The sequence below is a fragment of the Cibotium barometz genome, chromosome 33 (assembly GCF_041138505.1).
Source record: "Cibotium barometz isolate CiBa-2024 chromosome 33, ASM4113850v1, whole genome shotgun sequence".
Classification (NCBI taxonomy): domain Eukaryota; kingdom Viridiplantae; phylum Streptophyta; class Polypodiopsida; order Cyatheales; family Cibotiaceae; genus Cibotium; species Cibotium barometz.
The window spans coordinates 34,544,090-34,567,797 of record NC_141078.1 but is presented as its reverse complement, the minus strand read 5'-3'; the positions used below and the strand labels follow the sequence as shown (position 1 = coordinate 34,567,797).

The window sequence follows — 23,708 nt, the reverse complement described above, 5'->3', positions numbered from 1 at the left end:
TCCCCGACTTCACAGAAATCACACGGCCAAATCCTTTTGAAGCCCGGAAAAAAGCTTAACATTATTATACAAGCATTTCCTATATACGCGCAGTCTTAGAGAGAGAAAAATCAGCTTGGGATAGGACAATCAATCTAAGGTTACAGTATGGAGGAGCAAGCAGCAAGAGATTATGATGACAATAATCGTAATTAGTCTAAGGGTTACAGTATGGAGGAGCAAGCAGCAAGGAGGTAATGATGGTAATAGCCATAATTAGTCTAAGCAGAAAGAGATTAACAATAATTAGTCTAAGGTTACAGTATGGAGGAGCAAGCAGTAAGAGATTATGATGATGATAACAGCGCGGGGGTGTGGGTATTTGCTCGTGTTGTATTCTTCCTTTGTATCTTACTAATGGTAGCATGGTCTGGTTTTCCGAGCGGAGGCGAAAATGTAAGGTTTCAGGTGCAAGCAAAGCGCTGGCCAGTTTGCGCCCACAGTAAGTGGGGCAAGCAGCAGCAATTACCTCTAATTAGCAGAGAGCCAGAATTACAGAACACCATGACACATGCAGCTCTGTTCATGAAAACCCAGCTTTACACCGCCCCGGAAACTCCAAGAAAGGCCGTTAAATCGGTTACCTTGCTGTTTGAGGATACTATAAGCTTGCCATTAGTCACCATAAACAGCAATATTCACATAAGCTGCAAGTACATTAGCCTCAAAAGCTTTGAAGGCAATGCAGATGCAGAGTTGGAGAGACTTATTTATGCAGGAATGGCTCATGTATGGCTATGGGATGGCAAAGGCGATGCTCCATTAGGGTTAATGGGTGCCATGGGCAACTTGCTGACTAGATTTGCAGGATTTAATACCATTCAAGAGGATATAATTACGTCTTCTGATCATCTGTATGCTACTGAAGGTGAAGCTGGCCAGCAGTGGTCATGGAGTTTATGGGATTATTATCGTGAGGAGCCACCTCTCACCACTTCCTTTCTTCAATTCTGCGAGGAGGCCAAGCCAGGCTTCTTGTCAGCCCTAAACTCTAAGCTAGAACGGGGATGAAACCAAAGCTACTTCCAAGAGCTCATGAACAGAAATGTAGAGGACCTTTGGGCAGATTACACAGCTCTCAAACCCCCCACATTGAGAACCTCTCCTCTAATCTCTCCCACAATAAGACTGTAGTCCTCCAACCATTCGTGTTCAAATTTTAATGACATACAACACCATTTCGCTACACCATCTAGCCGCATGATTCTCTATTTCACGTCTAATTAGGTTCCATAAGGCTCAATTAGGTCCGCCTCATCAACACAAAATATCTAGTGTTTTCATTTCTCGGCTCGTAAATACATGCTGTTTAATTAATGATGAAAACATTTTGGCTTTTGTGAATTGAAAGCTTTTAGCTTGATTATTCTTTTGATGCTCTCACAACTTGCTTTTTTTGGACTATTTTATACCTTAGGATTCAAAGGTATTTACCAAACTTGAAGAGGTATCATTTTGGAATGAAATATCTTATGTTGTACACAGTTGGCAATAATCAAGCATGAACACTTCTTCTTCTTTTTTGAGAGAGAGAGAGAGAGAGAGAGAGAGAACCATGATATGATCATTGTTCTACTACTTAAAAGAAAGATATTCTACATGGGAACATCCCTGATGAAACTAGTATTTGTTTATTTTCTAATGGAGAATATTAAAGATAAACTACAATTTAGTTTTGATGGGTGATAGGTTGTATTTATAATTCTGCCTTTAGAAAATAAATAATCTCTTTCTTATAACATGACCTTTTCTTGTGGTAAGCTAGATGGTTGTGCTAAACGCTTTAAAATATGTTCTTTAGCTACCTCTTCTCAAGGAAATAGTTGTATATAAATCTTCTTTCATGTGTAGACTATTAATTTGATATGAGAATGTTATGTTTATGAAACAAATACCTTACAATATTATACTTTATCAGTGCGGTTGATCTTGATTTTATCTTTGTACTTTATCAATGTGGTTGATCGTGATGATTAATTATGTTCTGTTAATGATGGCTCCAACTAAGGGTATCTAGTTTTATTTTGTATACCAACTTTGTTTTAATATTTCATATTGTTTGAATTGAAAAATACACATTGGGCATTACTTGACATATCAAACATCGTTGATGGTGACCAAACTTTGCGAGCATGTGGAGAGAGTCCCCCCCACATACTTGCAAAGTTTGGTCACCACCATCGGATGATGTTTTGGTACAATGGCATGGGGAAGAGAAGGATTTTTTAGGGTCTCTTGAGCATTAGGAGACTTGCAAAATGCACACTGGGTGTTACTTCACATATCAAACATCATCCGACGGTGACCAAACTTTGCCATCATGTGGGGGGCTTGTACTCAAGAGGCCTTGGAAAATCATTCTTTTTTCCATGCCATCGTACCTAAACATCATCCGACGGTGAACAAACTTTGTGAGCATGTGGGGGCCACTATTGGACAATTTTTGGTACGATGGTGTCGGGAGGCTAGGAAAAGGAGAAATGCCTCTATAGCTACCTACCCAGCAGCCTTGGAAAACACAACAAACACAAGAGGCACCACCAGCACGATGCTGAAAATAGAAATCTCTCAAAACACCACACTGAGATACCTCAAAACTCTGTACTCCACAAGATAATCAAAGACCACACACTTATCCACAATAATGTAAAAAAAGTCCCTCTTTCACAATTCAGCCGGCTCCACTCGGCTTCCTTCACTCCCTTCGCCTAGTAGTCTCCTTTTGCATCCTAAAGGCGGCCACCCTCACACCAGCTTCTTCTCTGCATGCATGCTGCTGGCCTCTACCACCTTGATAGCAACACCAAGCCACCGAGAAAAAACCAACACTCTCGCTGTCGGCGGCTGCGCCAGTCTCGCCAAAGCCCCTGTCTCCGCAAGTCGCTGCACCAACCTCACAGAAAAAAAAAACGGCCACTCTCTGGTCGCTGCTGCTCCAAGCTCTATTCCCCTCCTCTTGCGTCTGCGGCCACCACCACGACCTCAACCCACTCGCTCCTTTTGCCCAGTCAGTCGGCACCCTCTTGCGCTACCAACTTCTTCTCTTCACCAAGGCAGCTCCCTCTATTGTCGCCTGTTCCCTAGTAGTCGCCAGCAGCCATAGTTGACACCTCTTCGTCTATAATCGTTACCAGCCACGCTATCCTGCACACCTTAACCACCCTCTATGTGTCGCGACCAGCCACCAGCTACAACAATAGCCTGTCCTTGCAGCTCTCTCCTTCTGTCAGCCCCCCTGCCTGCTTCACGCGACGAGCCACCGCCATCTCCTAGCCGGCTCCCTCACAGTCGCCTGCCCTCGTCTCTCTACGCTGTAGAAGGCGTGCTCAGAGGACCCTTTGCCAGTTAGCTTCTCCTGCTTCGCTTGCTGCTGCTAACCTCCCCAGCCCTCTTCGTCAGCTCTCTACAGCCAACACATCTAGGCGGCTCCCTCACACCTTTCTCCACACCCAAAACCTCCACCGGCTCTCTTCGCTTTTCCCCGTTCGCCTACCTTCTAGCATCTTCCATTGTTGTGCTGGCCAACGTGTTGGCAGCAAAACAAACAGCTATGTGGCTTTCAACAAGCTGGCCACGTTTATGTTATTTATTCTTTTTTTTTAAAGCTTGGAAAATGGCCATCATCACCCTTTCCCTCCATCCAATGCTTTTGTGCCATCTTCTTCGCTACCATGCATACCCATCCAAACTTGACATTTCACACCATCTACAAGGCAACATTGGCCGCATCCACACACTCTTTCAAATGCAACCTGCTAGTGCCCAGTTTCTTGGGACGCGCACACAAACAAAGCGGCCGAACAGCTGATATCACCTTAGCAAACCACACTCCGCACAAACCTGCACAAGCCTACAGCCAAACCGTCCACCCTGTACACCCGCCAAGGCATTCCAGAATAAAGACTTTATACACGCCATGCATTCCATATGTAAACAAGACCAAAACACCTCTCAGAAAAATGCCTGACATACTTTGCCAACCACCTAGCCTGCAGGACATTCATGTCCTAGCAGTTAGTATCCATAAACTGTCAGCCTCCAGGGTCAAAAGGCCACTATTGCATGTCTCTTCCAATTATACACGCCTGCCCATCTAGTTCATCTAGGTGATATACCAATTGGGAGTTCCTTTCATTCAAAACTAATGGCATCTCACCATTCTGACTATCCTCTTCATGCACACTCTTAGCATCACCAAAAGCTGGGTCTACATAACCCTCATCCATATCTTCTTCTCCTTGGGTCAATTCCAAATATACTTGGGCCTCACCTCCATTTGCAATCCCTTCGTCTACTTGCTCTTCCACTCCATCGTCTTCTTGTAGACCATCTTCTATCTCTCCCCTCCCCCCCTTAGGTTCCTGAACTGGCTCTTTAAGCCAAGAGAAGCATCTGTCGATATCTAAATCCCTGCCTATGATTGGCAAAACCTTATTCTCTGCAAGAATTTTCTCTCCTTGAACTTTAGAAGCATAAATAACATCACTTAACACACCCTGACTACTGGAAACATTATCAAAAATCTAATAATTCTCATAACCATAAGCTAGCATAACATCCACCGCTATAGACTTCACAGTGCTCTCATTAAACTGCCCAAAATCCTTGGCGACCGCCTTAGGATTTACCTGATACATTCCCCTGCCAATTTGTTGGTACATAGTAGGTGTTTGTTGCACAAAATCAACCTGGACCATGTTCACATCAAGACAACCATTCTTGACCACTTCGTCTTCCTTGATCATCCCATAATCTGCCATTTTCTTCAGCTTCCATTCTTTCTCTTCCGCAATCGTCACCGCCTCTTCATAAGTAGAAGGTTGCTTCAAGTCCTTTTTTACCAACAAACTTTGCTTCAAACCTGCTATGAATCGCTTCTCCTTCACAAACATGGGGGGAACTTCTGTTTCAAGAGCTAAACACTATCTTGTCCATAGCTTACTGAAAATTGTAACATAACTTGCCACACTCTCGCTTTCACCTTGCTTCAACTGCTAGAGCTCCTGCCAAACGTCATTGGGATCTTCTCTTCTCTGAAACTCCTTTGTAAGGGCTTCTCTCAGGTTTCCCACCATCGTCATTCGAGATGGGCTACCAATCGTTCTTTTTGCTTCAAACCCTCGAAGCCATGTACCCGCTGTGCCCTTCAAAAAGATCTGGAAGAGCCTTAAAATTTGATCCGGATTATCCACATGGTGGTTTGGTAATACATGCCACCTCCATTTGCTCCAAGAAATCCTCTACATCCTCATTCTTATCACCGTGAAATTCAGGATAAGCAAACGCCATGGTTGCAACCTGTAAACTGAAGGAACCTCAGGAAAACAAACTGAAGGTCCAGAGCTATCCTCAGTGGGGGCACCAGAAAAATAATAGGGAGGCTAGGAAAAGGAGAAATGCCTCTATAGCTACCTACCCAGTAGCCTTGGAAAACACAACAAACACAAGGGGCACCACAAGCACGATGCTAGAAACAGAAATCTCTGAAAACACCACACTGAGATACCTCAAAACTCTGTACTCCACAAGATAATCAAAGACCACACACTTATCCACAATAATGTAAAAAAAGTCCCTCTTTCACAATTCACCCGACTCCACTCGGCTTCCTTCACTCCCTTCGCCTAGTAGTTTCCTTTTGCATCCTAAAGGCGGCCACCCTCACACCAGCTTCTTCTCTGCATGCATGCTGCCGGCCTCTACCACCCTGATAGCAACACCAAGCCACCGAGAAAAAACCAACACTCTCGCTGTCGGCTGCGCCAGTCGCCATCCCTCTGTCTCCGTAGCGGCTGCACCAACCTCACAGAAAAAAAAAGCAACCACTCTCTGGTCGCTGCCGCTCCAAGCTCTATTCCCCTCCTCTTGCGTCTATGGCCACCACCCACAACCTCAACCCACTCTCTCAATTTGCCCAGTCAGCCGCTGCCCTCTTGCGCTACCAGCTTCTTCTCTTCACCAAGGTGGCTCCCTCTGTTGTCGCCTGTTCCCCAGTAGTCGCCAGCAGCCACAGTTGACACCTCTTCGTCTATAGTTGTTTTACCAGCCACGCTGTTGTGCACACCTTAACCACCCTGTGTGTGTCGCGACCAGCCACCAGCTGCAACAACAGCCTGTCCTTGCAGCTCTCTCCTTCTGTCAACCCCTGCCTGCTTCACGCGACCAGCCACCGCTGTCTCCTAGGCGGCTCCCTCACAGTCACCTGCCCTCGTCTCTCTACATTGCAGAAGGCGTGCTTAGAGGGCCCTTCGCCACCCAGCCAGCTTCTCCCGCTTCGCTTGCTGCTAACCTCGCCAGCCCTCTTCGTCACCCTACAGCCAACCCATCTAGGTGGCTCCCTCACACCTTCCTCCACACCCAAAACCCCCGTCGGCTCTCTTCGCATTTCCCTGTTCGCCTACCTTTTGGCATCTTCCATTGTTGTGCTGACCAACGTGTTGGCAGCAAAACAAACAGCCATGTGGCTTTCAACAAGCTGGCCACATTTATGTTATTTATTCTTTTTTTTTAAAGCTTGGAAAATGGCCATCATCACCCTTTCCCTCCATCCAATGCTTTTGTGCATACCCATCCAAACTTGACATTTCACACCATCTACAAGGCAATGTTGGCCGCATCCACACACTCTTTCAAATGCAACCTGCTAATGCCCAGTTTCTTGGGACGCGCACACAAACAAAGCGACCGAACAGCTGATATCACCTCAGCAAACCACACTCCGGACAAACTTGCACAAGCCTACAGCCAAACCGTCCACCCTGTACACCCACCAAGGCATTCCAGAACAAAGCCTTTATACATGCCATGCATGCCATATGTACACAAGCCTAAAACACCTCTCAAAAAAATGCCTGACAGATGGCATGGGGAAGAGCAGGATTTTCCAGGGCCTCTTCAACACCAGGAGACTTGAAAAATGCACGCTCACTACTACTTGATATACTAAACATCGTCCAATGGTGCCCAAACTTTACAAGCATGTGCGGGGGTCCCCCCTCTACATGCTCAGAAAGTTTGGTCTCACCATTGGATGTTTTTGGATATGATGGCATGGGAAAGAACGAGATTTTCTCGAGACTCTCGAGCACTAGGAGACTTGAAAAATGTACACTAGGTGCTACTTGACATATCAAACATCGTTCGATGATGGTACCAAACTTTGGGAGCATGTGGGGGTTACACTAGGTGCTACTTGTTGACATATCAAATGTTGTTCGATGGTGACCAAAATTTGGTCCCCTCCCACATGCTCCAAAAGTTTGGTCACCATGGGATGATGTTTTGATATGTTAACTAGTACCTAGTGTGCATTTTCAAGTTTCCTAGTGCTCGACATGCCTGGGAAGAGCGGTATTTTGCAGGCTCTCTCGAGCACTAGGAGACTTGAAAAATGCACATTGGGCACGCTACTTGACATATCAACAAAGTTTTGTCACCATTGAACGATGTTTGGGTATGATAGCATGGGAAAGATAAGGATTTTCTAGGGTCTCTCGAGCACTAGGAGACTTGAAAAATGCACACTCGACACTACTCGACATATCAACAAAGTTTGGTCTCACAATCGAGCAATGTTTGGATACGATGAGATGGAGAAGAGTGGGATTTTCTAGGGCCTCTCGAGCACTAGGAGACTTGAAAAATGCACACTGTGGGTGCTATTGGACATATCAAAAATCGTTTGATGGTGACTAAACTTTGCGGCAAGCATGTGGGGGGGATGCCCCACATGCTTACAAAGTTTAGACGATGTTTGGATGTAATGTGGTATAGGGAAGAGTGGGATTTTCTAGGGCCTCTCGAGCACTAGGAGACTTGGAAAATGCACATTGGGCAGCATTGCTTGATATATCAAACATCCTCCTATGGTGACCAAACTTTGCAAGCAGGAGGGACCCCCCCACATGCTCACAAAGTTTGATCTCACGGTTTGGACAATGTTTGGGTATGATGGCATGGAGGAGAGTGGGATTTTGCAACAGACAATATGATACCCAAAGTGTAAAAAAATCATAAACCATGAATATTAACTAAAATGCAATGATACTCAATAAAGGCATAGCTCATAAAATATAACTATCAACTAAGAACATCATAATCTGAGCTAATAACCCATCTACTTTGGGTTTGGCCACTATCTCAATAGATCAAAGTAAAATGTAGATGAACTAACCTAGCTAGTTTAAGTGTAGTCACTGCCAATTAATCTAAGTACAATGTAAGTTTTAGTATAAAGTAAGTGAGCTAACCCAACTAGTCTGATTTTAGTACAACGCAAGTGAGCTAACCCATCTCAATAGATCTAAGTACAACATAAGTGAGCTAACCTAGCTAGTTTGAGATTGGTCACTATCAAAGGACACCCGATCAATATTGTCATCTCTAACTGGTGGTCGACATGCACGTCGAGGATGTTGTGCACATTGAGGAGGCTGTGCCGGACTGCCAAGGGGGTCATTGAACTTTTGCGGAGAGGTCTACATCAAAGGAAAAATCCCTTATGAAGTGGGGCATTGATTTTGTGGGGCCCACAAGTCCGGCTACACATAGCACCCAAGCAAGGTACATTTTAATAGCTATGAATTATATCACAAAATGGGCCAAATCAAGAGCTTTAAGAAAAGTAGATGCTATGGTAATAGCTAAGTTTCTTTATGACAATATCATTACCCACTTAGGTTTTCCTTTTGAGATGGTAAGTGACCAAGGGAAACATTTTATAAATGATGTAATCCAACGTCTTACCACAACGTTCATGATCTCACACTACAAGTCCACTATACTACCCGCAAGAAAATGGTCAAGCTGAGAGGACCAACAAAGTATTTATTTTCCTATTAACAAAAACTATTAAAGCTCAACACAATGATTTTGAATTCAAGGTCACATTAGCTTTATGAGCTTACCAAACCTCTTTATACATGTTATACGGTGTTGACGCGGTAATGCCATGGAAATTTATGATACCTAGCTTAAGAGTAGTCCTCATGACTGAGAGACTTGAGGGTAACATGTTGGCCAACAGGCTATTCATTTTTGAACAACAGGAGGAAGAAAGAAAAATTTCTATACAAAACATGTTAACACAAAAGGATCAAAGAAAAAAGTGGTTTGAAAATAATCTCAAGGATAAGGAAATCAATGAGGGAGACTTTGTACTTATGTAGGGCATCCTCAATGAAAACAAAGAAACTATAATATTTAAAAAAGGACCATTTCGAGTCTACAAAATAATACCTCAAGGTGGGTATATTTTTTTGGCAAGCATTTTTGAGTGAGCGCTTTTTGGTGTTTAGGTGAGAAGTTTCTCTCTCTACACTTCCTTCCCTCTATCAGCTCTCTATGGTCTCGCACATTACAACTCATGGTGATAGTAGAGGAGAGGAGTGGATGGATACAAGAGCACTATAAACAATGCAACTCATTTACAACTATCAATGCATATCAAGTTATAACTACCATTGCAACTCGTTTACAAAGTTACCATATTATGATCTTAAAATTCCATTTTATATTCCCTAGCAAACTTACAAGGCCGGCAAACACCTATGACATGACACGATTATTTGTACTTCTTTACAAAGATACCATATGAAAGCATTTTGGGCCTCAACTATTATCTTCACCTTTTCCGTCTACCCTAGCTTGTGAATGAAGGTGAAAACCTAAGCTCTTAGAGGATCCTCCCTTGCCTCTTCAATGATGTCGAAAGCTCTCCACATCCCAATGGCTGAAGCTGCTTTCACCTCTATCATGTTCTTGTCTACAAGCTACTGCTTGGCATGTTTTCAGCTTCTTGTAGAGCTCATTTACTTCAGATGTTGTTGTCCATGTCTCCAAAATGGCATCCGATCTGGGTTCCTTTTCTTTGAGTTGCATGAAATATTGAAGAGCTTTACTTAAGATGGTTGCAAACATTATAGTATTAGAGGGATTACTAGATGAAGCCATAACCATAGAGTTCAGAATGACTCGGTCAATATGAAGATATAAGGGGAGAGTGGCATGGGATGTGTCTAGAAGAAGAGTGTCTTGAAGAACATGGCAATCTCTAATGTTTTTATAACTTCAAAAGGAATAAAAATTTATTTTTTCGAGCACTAGAATTTTTATTTTAAGCATAAGAAAAAATACTTTAATCACAATTGTTATTGCTTTAATGTCTCCATCATACTCTCTCTCTCTCTCTCTCTCTCTCTCTCTCTCTCGCTCTTGTGTTGTTGAGGTCTCACTCCAATTGCATCATCTCTCTCAAAAATCCAAGCCATGAAAGAAGCAAAAAACATGGACCTTATCATAATATGAGTGAACAACAATAATGTCTAAAACCAATATATTTCAAACATTACAAGCTACTGAAATTCATCAGTATGGATGTCGGACTCCCCGGTGGAAGAAGGGAAGTGGTATGGGGTAAGGAGCTCTACCGAATGGTGCAAGTGCGGGTGGAAAAAGTGGCCTTGCAAAATTAGGCCATGGTTCCCATGAGGGCACTACAAATGAAGCTATAGGGGATGTATGTGGCAAGACATGTTGATATTTGGGCTCCATTGGAACACTAGGTGGCCATGACAAAGCACTAGACTGTGTTGGGCTCTCATCAAACAATCTCACTGACCTCACCCTTAAAAACTTGGTTAACCAAATCATCGTGCATAGTGGGAAAGTGGTCGTAGACATGAACTAAGTCACACCTCTTCACTCTCTAGGGCTGATGTAATGTTGTTGTAGTGTCTTGCATGCTCTAGCCATGGACCCAGTACCAGCAAAGCAATCTAGGACAGCATACCTCGAGATCAATAAATGTCCCAAGTAAGTAGAAGCCCACAATTACCATATGTACAAATGGACGACAATGTCTAAGACATTGATTATATAACAATTTCACTACTTGAATCGTGCACATGATTACCTTGCAAAAGGCTCGCTACGTTCAACAGTATATCAAATGCGATCCCCATATACATCCAATTGGTATGGGGAAGTTTCCTCTTGTTCTTTCGGGTCTAAGAAGATATCATCGCCAACATCAAAACCTCCGCATCTGCAGCTACCTTGCCTCCCTGTCTATCATACTTTGGACGTACTCTCATTGGGGTGCGTGAAGATAGCGATGACCAAATCAGAGACCTACTTGCACACACTAGTAAGTACTTTAGGGAGAAAAATCACTGAGTTGACTTTCACAAAAACCAAAGAATCTTGCACTCACCTCTTCTTGGCCATCTTCTTGTTGAATATACAAGTGAATGGGTGTGTGTGCAGGAACAAGCCCTTATCAAGAGGCTATAAAAGAGAGTCTGTAAATGAGTGGATAGCAGTGAAAAAGTGAGAAGTATCTACTGAGAGAGGATAAAGGGTAGCATGAGAAGATTTAGGATGTGTGGAGAAATTTTGGGAAAAGTGAAGAGGTGGAGAGAATCAAGGATAAGGTGTCCCTCCTAGATGTAGGGGAGGTGGCACAAATCAAGGAGCAGATCATGTACAAACTTGTATAAATTGAGGCATTGACCTAATGAGTATTTGATGGTTTTTGAGTATCCATGCCTACATTAAGCTATCAGTTAATTGCTCACTAATCTCATATTAATCATCATCTAATCACTTGCTAATGATATTGATTCTTGTATTTGATCCACCATAGCTCATCACATTGATGCAAATTTAACATGGTATCAGAGCCTAGCTTAGGCTCCATCCAATTTTTGAACCTATTTATCTTGCTAATCACCCTATTAATCTTAATTAGAAGAAAATCACCTTTTAAACCTCTTTTCAACTCTTTTCTGCACCCCCAGCTAGTGGAGGAGCTCTCAATCTTTTGAGCCTCAAAACTCGCTCAAGATCTTTTAGCCATTGCTAGCCACAACCCACAGGCTTCAGGTCATCAAGAAAGCACGCCAAACCGACGTTCGGAGCAGCAGAAATCCATGAAATCGTTGGTGCCTTTCTCTGACAATAAATCTGCAAAATTGGCTTCACTACTTACAATTGGGAGCAAGGAGCTAGCCCAAAGGGTTTTCTGATGCTGCAAACACACCTATGTGGTTAGAAATATGAAAAAACATCGCCAGCAATCGATTTCAGCTCTATATTACTCACAAAAAGATGTGTTGGTAATCTTAAGATTAAGCATTCAATCTCTAATCAAATCCTTTGGTTCTTGGCTTGATCCTCTACTAGACTAACTAATATTGATGCTCTTGAAAGGATCTAAGCTCATTTGAACTCTAAGGCCCCAGATCTGGCCTCCCCGCACACTCTATTTTCTACACATAGAATAAGGGATTATTTTACTAATCAATAATTAATCAACATTACTCACTATATTATGGTGAAATTGAGGATTTAAAATTACCATTGGGTATCTGATGTAGATCCCTATCACTTCAAATTGCAATTCAGAGATGGTTTGATACTCCAACCATTCAGTACAGAGATCAACTACACTTCGCTTTATGTTAATTTTTATGCTGATAAATCTATTGTAATCATCATTTAACACCAGATTTGAGTTATAAAAGGGTATACACTACCCTTGAATCTTGAATTGGATCAAGAGGTAAGACCCCCTTCACATCAGCACGGTAGAAGAAAGAGCTAAATTTAATGGGGAGTAGTGACATGACAAACAAAGGCCATGTATTTGCTCATGAGAAACAATCTGTGGGGGCTAGTTGAGGGAACAGATGAATGCCCAGAGTGATTGGGGAGAATGAGTGGAAGAGAAGGAATGAGAAAGCATTAGGACTCATTGAACTCAGTTGTTTAAATGATGAAATCATTCACCACATCACATGGATACAACAGGCTAAAGATGCATGGGATGAACTCAATAAATTATTTGGCACTCAAGCAAAAAATTCAAAGATAAATCTGCTAATTCAATTCTACAAACTTGACATGAAGGAAAGTGAACCTCTAACCACACACTTAAACAAATACAAAAGCATCAAGCAACAACTGGCACCCATTGGTAAAGGTAGAGGATGCTGGGCAAATTAACACTTCTGACATGATATAGAGATATTGTGGGACGCACAAGAACAAAGTTCTTTGTAATGTGAAGTTCCCATTTCTTGCCTCTGGGACAGCAATCCCTAAGTGCTATGCATGTAGGGCGCACACCATAGTGCCATTGGCATGTAGGAACTCTGTAGCAAGCACAACAGCCGACTCCACAAGTATCTCTTGAAAAACATTCAATTTGAGGAACCTCTAAAGAGCCCTTGTGGAGACACATATTTGTAGGAAAATTAGCCCACACCAAGCGCATTCCTCCAAGGCTATCGAAGATGTCCATGCTTCCCCACCTCGTCAGACCCATGAATCGTTGTTGCAATACTGCAAGATTCCTAGAATAACAAAGCATGTAAGGGGAGTGCAAATGCTATAATGACAATGAATGGAGAGAATCACACACTTTTGAGATATCATACCTATGTTTTTTCTTTCCCATAAGCGCGAGATGGAGGTGATCAATGTTCAAGCTCAAAACTAAGTGCAGGGGGCTCACAACAATGGAAGGGTAGTCTACATTTACATAACACCAAATACATGTTATGAGCGTTGATAAATAAATGATCTAATGAATGCTTTAACATGTTAAGTTTACTTACTAGATCCCAAGAGGGCTGCCTTGTCATCTTTTGAACTCTTTGACCTCTGCTTTTGGGTCTCACCATGCGAAGGGGTCACTTGCTCTTTGCCCTGTGCATGGGATTGCCACTCATCGTCATGCTCATTATCCTTGGAATGGCTGTCCTCAAATTCCTCATCTGAGTCATGATAAAAAACAGGAGCAGGATGTAACACACACAAGAGAAGCAAACCCTAATCCATAATCATCAACCATAAAGAAGGAGAGAAGCCATAGTCACCATCTCTCTCACACACACAAAGGAGAACACAACATAGTGTTATGTCCACACTACAAAGTAAACCTAGTGTAATTTCCACACCACACATGACCAGCTGGACGCGGTCATAAACACACCACACGATATCTATCTACCATACTGTCACTCTGTCAGCACCCATGTGCTATCCTCCAGCTGTATACGAGCTTGATATTTCAACACTCCCCCTCAAGCTCGACATGTCCATCTCTAGGACTCCCAATCGAGTACGGAAATACTCGAACTTATCCTTACCAAGTGCTTTGGTAAAGATATCTGCAACCTGCTCATTTGTCTGCACATATGTCAAATCAACATGTCCATCTAGCACCTTCTCTCTGATGAAATGATAGTGGACCTCAATATGTTTGGTCCTGGCATGATAAACTGGGTTGCCAGCAAGCTGAATACTACTCATGTTGTCACAATGAATGACAACTCTCATATCACTCTGTAACCTGAGATCATCTAGCAACTTCTTCAACCACATAGCCTCACATGCAGCTATGGCTGCTCCACGATACTCTGCCTCTGTGGTAGATAAAGCAACTGTAGGTTGCTTTTTACTGCTCCAACTCACAGCTCCACTACCAAGACTAAAAACATAGCCACTGGTAGATCTCCTGTCATATGCACTACCGGCCCAATCTGCATCTGTATATCCATAGACATGCATGTCTTTTCCTGCCTCATAGAAAAGACCATAATGCGCGGTAGTTTTGACATATCTCAGAATCCGTCTCACAGCATCCAAGTGAGGTTTACGAGGACTCTGCATAAACTGACTCACCAAACCAACTGCATAACTGATATCTGGCCTCGTAATGGTCATGTAGATAAGACTACCAACCATTTTCCTGTACATGGTGATATCATCAAGCTCATCACCCAAATCAGCCCTAAGCTTCATGTTTTGCTCTAATGGTGTTAACATTGGTTTGCATGCTGTCATACCATACTTTGCCAGCATGTCAAGTGCATATTGCCTTTGCACCAACCATATACCCTTGCCTGTTCTAATCACCTCAATGCCAAGAAAGAACCTCAAATCACCAAGGTCTTTCATATCAAACTCTTTGCATAAAGAGGCCTTAACCTCATCAATGCCTTTCCCACAATCACCTGTGATAATCAAATCATCAACATAAATGACTATCATCACGATACCATCATGTGTCTTCTTCACATAAAGTGAAGAGTCTGCATTTCCAACCACAAATCCAATACTGACAAGATATCTGCTGATCTTGTCACTCCAAGCACGAGGTGCTTGCTTCAAACCATAGAGTGCTTTCTTTAACCTGCAAACGAAAGTAGGATATTTTGGATGTACATATCCTTCGGGCTGTTCCATGTACACCTCTTCTTGTAGATCACCATTCAAGAAAGCATTTTTGACATCCATTTGATGTAAAGCCCAACCTTTTTGTGCTGCTAATGCAATGATAGACCTCACTGTAGCCATCTTAGCCACTGGGCTGAAAGTTTCATCATAATCAAGACCATAAGTTTGTGCATATCCTTTAGCGACCAGCCTTACCTTATGTCTCTCTAGGCTGCCATCTGACTTGCACTTTACCTTATACACCCATTTGCATCCAATTGCATTCTTTCCTTTAGGTAACTCAGCCAATTCCCATGTATCATTTTTGTCCAAAGCATTCATCTCTTCATCCATGGCTTTCTCCCATACAGGCTCTCCAACAGCCTCTGTATAGCATGTAGGTTCCACATGCTTTACTATAGATGTCATGTATGCATAGTGCATAGCAAAATCTCTATATGTCAATCTCTCCACTGGATATCTAACTCTCTGGGATCTCCGCAATGCATGCGGGTCACTCTGTACACCTGTAACTCTGGCATGTGGTGGCACATATCTGTCCTGCCTAGCACCAGGTGTGCGTACAACAGGTATCCCGAGCTCCTCATCCAAACTCTCTGAGCTAGAGGACTCATAGCCTGTGATCCCAATTCCTTCAACTTTCTTCTTGCCTTTATCCATAGCACTACTCCCAGTGCTCACACTCTCATGTCTCAGACGTCCTGACCATGGACGTACACTGCTACTACTCTCAGCTTCTGCTGCTGGCCCAGACATAGTAGTAGAACTAGAACTTGCTTGTGATGGCAAGTTCACAGGCACATTCGCCTCAAGTGTGTCAATGACTCCCTCATCTTTAGCTTTATACCAACTAGCAAGTTCATCGAATACAACATCTCGTGAGATGACTACTTGTCTAGTTTGAGGGTTATAGCATTTGTAAGCCTTTCGATCCTGTGCATATCCAACAAAGACACATTTCTCTGCTTTAGGATCCAACTTCCGTCTTCTTTCATCAGGCACATGAACATAAGCCACACATCCAAAGACTTTCAGATGTCCAATATCTGGCCTGTAACCTGTAAGTCGCATCTCAGGCGTGCTTCCATGAATGGCTGCTGTAGGTGATTTGTTCAGGATATACACTGCAGTAGCACATGCTTCTGCCCAATAGTAATCTGGCATGCTCTTTTCATTAAGCATTGCCCTTGCCACTTCACATATGACACGATTCTTTCTCTCAGCCACACCATTCTGCTGAGGTGTATACCTGCATGTCAACTGTCTTCTTATCCCATGCTTCCGCAAGAAATGCTCAAATGCTTTTGAGGTGTATTCACCACCTCCATCTGTTCTCAGACACTTAATCCAACAGCCATATTGTTTTTCTACAAGAGCCTTGAAATCCATGAATTTTTCCAGCACTTCACTCTTCTCTCTCAAAAAATATATCCATGTCATCCTGCTGAAGTCATCTATAGATGTCACATAGTATAGACTTCCTTTGATAGATGGGTTTTGTGCTGGGCCCCATACATCACTGTGCACTATTTCAAGTGGTCTATTACTCATGTTTCCTTCTCTAGGAAACCTCAACCTTGCCTGCTTCCCAAACTGACAGGCTTCACAAACATGCATATGACCATCATATTTGAATCGAGGCAATCCACTGACAATGCCCCTTGTTTGCATGTTCTTTAATCTCTGTATATTGACATGTCCAATCCGCTTGTGCCACATGTCAATGTCCTGCACAATCCCATTACTCTTTGAAAACATGGCTGAGCTCAATTCTGGTATGCCTGCATCCAATTTGAACAACCTTCCTTCCTTCTTGCCCTTGGCAACCAATCTACAGCCATGCTTAAAATCTTCCACAAAACAGCCTTTCTCATTGAATCTGACTTGTAGTCCCTGCTCAACCATTTGTCCTACTGATGCCAAACTCTTTATAATGGATGGTACATATAACACTTCTGACATATTTTTCACATTTCCATCATGCATCTTCAAAGGCACACTGCCAACATGTGTTATAAGATGCTGAGTATCATCTCCTGTGACCACATAACCATTTGTATCCAATGGTTGCATCTTCTCAAACCACTCACCATGACATGTCATGTGGTTTGAGGCACCTGAATCCATATACCATGACTCATCTCGAGCATTCTGAGAATCCATTGTCCCCATAACATGCTTCATTGCAAAAAGATGGTTTGAACTCCCATCATTGTTACTGGTAGATGCATAATTTCCATGTTGTGGTCTTCCATTCCTCGCATCATTCTGCTTTTTGTAGCAATCTTTTGCCAAATGTCCAAGTTTGCCACAATAGTAACATTCAATCCCATTCAAATTTTGTTGAGGACCTTGCCATCGTCCTCTACCACGAGCACCTGTTCCAAATCTCCCCCTATGGGATTGAAATCCACGACCTCCACGTGATCCAAATGATGACTGTGAATTCTGAAAATTCTGATTTGATTGTGGTTGCCTGTCATTCCAACCACGTCCTCCACGGCCTCGAGGGGTAAATCTCCCCCTGCCTCGAGAGCCTCTAGATGAGTAAAATGCCTGATTTCTTGCATGTTCATCATTGCTTGACGAGGATGCACCACCTGTAACACTCATACCACCAAGGCCAAGCTTCAATTCTTCCACAATGAGCAATGACACAAGCTCATTAAAGTCTGGCATTCCTCCCAATCTTACTGAGATGGAAGTGTCAAAAGATTTGTATTCTTTGCCTAAACCACGCAATGTGAGTGCAACCAAATCATCATCATCCATTGGGGCATGGATTGATGACAAGGAATCAGCATAAGCCTTGATTTCCTGAACATACTCATGTATACTCCTATTCCTTCGTGTGACACTGTGAATCTGTTGCTTTAGTTGTATCTTCCTTGCACCAGTGTCTGTCTCATACATTTGGCACAATATACCCCATGCTTCTTTCGGTGTATCTGCATCTTGGATGTGAATAAGCAAGGCATCTGTTACACATATTGAAAAATAATGCAACACCTTCGAAGATCGCTCTACCCATTGCTTGTGAGCCAGTAACTGAGCATTATTTGGTTGAGGAGGTAAGTATGGCTCCGGATCTTCCTCCGAGACAAGACTCCATAAACCTTTGCCTTTCAAAAAACTCTTCATTCGAAACTTCCACACTTGAAAGTTAGTGTGATCAAGCTTCTCGCCAACAATCTGTATCAGACCATCTCCCATTGTTGCAAAAAAATAGAGTCACAATGTATGAAGTACCTGTAATGCTCCAAATCTCTCCAAATCACATCAAATGCTTGCAAATTGTGTGCATTAACATCCCACAATGATTCACAGACAATGTACACTCGATCAAAGTTGAAACCAAATGAAACTCCTTCACAAAAAAATTTCTGGTTTTTTTCTCGCCAGTAAATTCTCGCCAGTAACCAGTCAAGATTATGCTCTAAATCCTTCAAATCTTGTCCAAATGAAATTATTCAACTTGCATTAGCTTCCCAACACATTTCTCCAACATATCCTAGAAGGGTTTGATCCAATTCTTCAAGGGGAATGAGAACCACCAATTTTTGTAACCTCTGGTTTGAATTTTTCTGCAACTGTCAGGTACCACCTCTCACTAAAATTGCTCTATCTCCTTCAAATCTTCTCCAAATCCAAAACTTTTTGATTCAAAAGTTTAGCAACTCATAGGACTCTACTTGTACCAGAGGAATTTTGCCAATTTGATATAGACAAAGATTAATGCCTTGATTAAAAATGCTCTGTTTTTGGACAGACTTTCTGTAAACCTGCACACCTCTGCTAAATCACTTCAATGAGCTCCAAATCCATGAAATGAGCTGCAACCAAGCATCACAAGTCCTTAGCAATGTATTTGCTAAACTCCCCAAGCTTTAAAGCATTCACTTTGGTGACCAAATGAGTGAAATAGATGAAATCTAATCAAATTCTTCAGAAATCTGCACAGAAAAGCGTCGCCTGCTGTTGTGGGCTGTAGAGAGAGGGGAAATCACAATTGAATAGATAGGCTTGTTAGCAATGACCTAATCTACCTTGGGTATGAAGGGTTTAGCTCAATTTTGCCTCTAGCTCTTGCAATTGATCCTCCACGGGGGGTATGTCCACTGGTTTTGTGAAAGACCAGAAACTTTTACATAAATCCACTTTCTCTTGATTTTAATCAAATCTGTATGCATCAATCTGCTTCAAGATTCTGTATGATGCTTGTGTCCACTTTGCTAATGCATTTGCAAGCCCAAATACATGTGCCTTTGTGTATACATTTGCCAAGAGTATACATTCACTTCAAGCTTTCCATGAAAGCTTAGAGAAAAAACCAGAATTTTTCACTTGCTTTATGCACTTCCATCTTCACTGAACCTGCTCTTTGGCACCTGCAATCCGCAGAGGGGGTCTTGCTACACTTACCAATGGTCCTTAGCTCTCAGATCTGATGCCGGTGTGTGCTCCACAGCTTTTCCTTTGCTCCAAGCTCCAATGGCTTCCTTCACAGCTTTTTCTTCTTCTTCTCTCTTCTCTCACTCACTCACACAACTCAGCTAATGAGCTCTTGGCTTTGATACCATGATAAAAAACAGGAGCAGGATGTAACACACACAAGAGAAGCAAACCCTAATCCATAATCATCAACCATAAAGAAGGAGAGAAGCCATAGTCACCATCTCTCTCACACACACAAAGGAGAACACAACATAGTGTTATGTCCACACTACAAAGTAAACCTAGTGTAATGTCCACACCACACATGACCAGCTGGACGCGGTCATAAACACACCACACGATATCTATCTACCATACTGTCACTCTGTCAGCACCCATGTGCTATCCTCCAGCTGTATACGAGCTTGATATTTCAACAAGTCATCCCCTTCCCAGTCTGGCCGTGATCTTTTTTGGGACGATGGAGGTGTGGATTTCTTACCCTTTTTCTTCACGGGGGTCAATTCTTGCGCTCGGTGGTAGACTTATTGCCCTTTCTAGCCACTGCATTTAACCAACATTAGAACTGTAAACTCTCAAAAAATTGGCTTCATACCTTGTACAAATTAAATATTGTGCACAAGGAAATGTGTACACTCTGAAATTGCTCTGCCTCCTCTGGAGGAAACTTTCCCCTGGGTAGTCTAACCACCATGGACAAAGTATCCATGTGTCCTTGCCCTAAATCTCGTCAAACCACCACTCTTCAGGGTACAATCTTGTGTCATCCACCTCATACAACACCCATGCATTTGAAGGGTGCTCGAGAATGTAGACCTGATCGTGTACACTACTTCTCCACCACCTAATACACAGCCATTAGAAAGGTCTAAGAAACCAATACAAGAAGTAGGAGAGCTTCTCCACCATGTAAGGAAAAAAAAAGGAGTCGTGGTACTTTATACTTGTACAAGAGGCATCCTGATGTGCATGGTAAGTGTGGTTGCTGGTCAAGATCCAAGGTAGCACGCATTTGTCATTTCCACCTAATAAATGCCTTCTCAAAACGAGACTTCCTATAAGATTTCAAGGCATCCGTGAATACCTACTCTAGAGTCTTGTGTTTCTCTTTCATGCATGCAAGCTACTACAGGTAAGCCCGCCTCTAGCTTCACGTACAATTTGAGTGTGTTTTCGGTCAATTGGAACCAGTACACATGATGATGTATCCACATGAAGAAGGATCTGTCAGATGGTGGAATTTACGCATCCCTCATAGCAGACTTGCCACGAGCCAATATGTCAAGCAACCTACATTTTCTGCATTGTAAACAAGTATTAGGTTTCTAATAACTTTTTAAAAAATGTAATGCATCAATAGAGCTGAAGATCTTACTCTTCATTTGAAACATGTGCTCGAGCAATCTTGGCTAGCTTTGGTGTGATGAATTTGCTAGCCTTTTCACCCCACCCTTGGTACGAGATCAGTTTTTTAAAGAACTCTTTCCTAGAGTCGGTGTTGGCAATTTGTGCAACTCATGTCCCCTTTTAGTGAAGAGTGTCCATCTCCTTTAGGGCATCCCTATAGTTCTTGTCGAACAATTCTACATCCATCATGTATTCTCTACTCCCTCGCTTAGGCAAGCCATTGATCTTGGCCTATAATGTGGCATCGAATTTTGACTGCAATGCATTTATATTTATTTAAGAAACATACTTCGAAATGAAAACATTAAGAAATATATTTCGAAATCAAAACATACTGCAATGCACACACACCTTGAAAACTAATTGTGACAAGAGTGCCATGGGAAGATTCAACCACTTGGATCTATTGGGTCCCCGATGAGTAAGCGCTTTTTGGGCCCATGCATGATCAACATCACTAAACTTTGACAACAACGATTGTGGATTACCAAGACCCACACGTTGCATCATAAATACATAATGTGCCATTGTGTTTGGCACATGAATGGTGGTGACCCTTGTAAGATTCCTCCCCAACCTCTCAAGATGTCTAGGACCTTCCCCTATAATTACATCCCTCTTCATAAATATAAAAGATCTTGTTTCTACCTGTTTTGGCCTAGAGAGACAAAATATTCTAGAGAGAGGTTATTCAGATTTTGAATATTTTTGGATGGAAAAATATCTCTTCTTATCAAAATAAGTTCCCCCAAAACAAAAGGTCAAAAAGATTTTCAGAAGGTGCATTAGAAATCAAGTATAATCTATTCAAGAGGCCTTATCCTAGGGGTCCAGATTTTTGAAAAAAATTTAAATTAAGGTTTTGAGGGGCCAATCAGATTCATCCAAATGTGTGGAGAAGATAAATAGAAGAAATAAAGAAAATCCCCCCAAAAATGAGTAAATACTCACATAAGATGAAGAGTGGACTAAGGACCAAAGGAATTACTAAAAGAATAGATTTTTGACACCTCAGAATGGGAATTCCCCCCTCATGAAGGAGGCGCCTACTTCACATGTGTGGTGGAGTTTAAAATTATCAGAAATTGAGATATTTCATTTCTCCTATCTAGAATCAGTTTTAGAAGCTCACTTTTTTCTTTAAATAGAAGCCTCCCTCTTTGTTGAAGCTTAATATTGTTTTATGCACTGTTACTCTGCTTCTCCCAAGAGCCAAGACTTGTGAATTTCTTAATAATTCACTAGTTTTTGACTATTCCCTTTTCTAAAGAATTGGTGGCCACTCTTGTTACAAACAAGAGTACATCTCTCAAACCATCAAGCCAAAGGAAAGCTCCCAGAATTTTATGTAAGTAAGAAATCTTACTTTTCTTATTCTTTTAATGGTTTTCTAAATTGTTGTTATCTTAAAATGATAAACATATGCTATGCCTTCTTGGAAAGGCTTTCCCCCTCTCTCATTCTTAAAATCAGCCCTTCTTTATCCTAGTTAAGTGATCTAATTGTTGATGTAAAGAATCTTTATATAAAAAATAAGGATTCTCTTGCATTCTAAGAATAGATGTGATAAGATGTGATGCGAATCAAATAGATGAGAATGAATGGATGGATAGATGTGATGCGAATCAAATAGGTGAGAATGAATGGATGGATGGATGTGATGAGAATAGGAGTGACGAGAATGTGAGGTGAATAGATGTGACGAGAATGTGAGGTGAATAGATGTGATGAGAAGTATTGTGAATCTGATAGATGGGAATGAAAGGATGGATGGATGTGGATGTATGTGAAGAATAGAAGTGGATGTATGTTAAAGAATGGATGTGGATGTGTGTATGTGAAAAAATAGATGTGGATGTGTATGTGATAAGTTGTTGATGAAACCCATCAGATCATTGAAGAGGCATTAACAGAGGAGGAGGATGCATTGTGTTGCATGACGAATGAAGATCAATACAAGGATGCAACAAAAAAGACACTTAGGACTCTTGAAAAGAGTTCCAAGTTGTAGATGAATGTGGGAGAGGGCTTGACAATAATCCCACATGGGAACTTTTGGGAGTTCTAGAGTTTTTGTATAAAAGGTGGCCCATTTGAGAGCTAGAGAGGGCTCTTTGGTCATTTGGTTGAGAGGCTCATAGAGAGAGCTTGCTCCATAGCTCCTTCTCATGTGCTCTCCCAAGGCTCTCCATCTCCATTCTTGCTTCAATCTTGTACTCTCTATTCTCTACATTTTCAATGACATGAGGTTATGGTCTACACACTTGCTAATCTAGATTTCTTAATGATGTTTTGATGCTAAAATCTGATTTGTAGAGTGCATGTGATGAAGCTTGTGCATGAAATGATGTGTAGTTGAGGCTTGTGTGATAGCTCTTTGCATGTTAGATTCTTTGCATAAGTTACATTTTTATGCTTAAGTGTAGCCTAATCTTGATGCTTTGATTATGTTAGATTGATTGCTTGAGTGTTGAAGAAGGATTGAGTAGGACTAGAAGTCATTAGTGTGTGGTTAACTAATCTTCTCCCATTCGGGATAGCCTCTATGCGCTAACCGGGTTGCA

General features: G+C 42.0%; 1 protein-coding gene across 1 annotated transcript in view; it reads left to right on the top strand.

The window, feature by feature from the left end:
- Positions 1-273: 273 nt before the first annotated feature.
- The window catches only part of LOC147619509 (uncharacterized), a 153,375-nt gene continuing 129,940 nt past the window's right edge, over positions 274-23,708 (top strand). The window contains exon 1 of the mRNA XM_086773549.1: positions 274-295. The gene's annotated coding sequence lies outside the window, so the exon portion shown is untranslated. The remainder of the gene's footprint in view (positions 296-23,708) is intronic.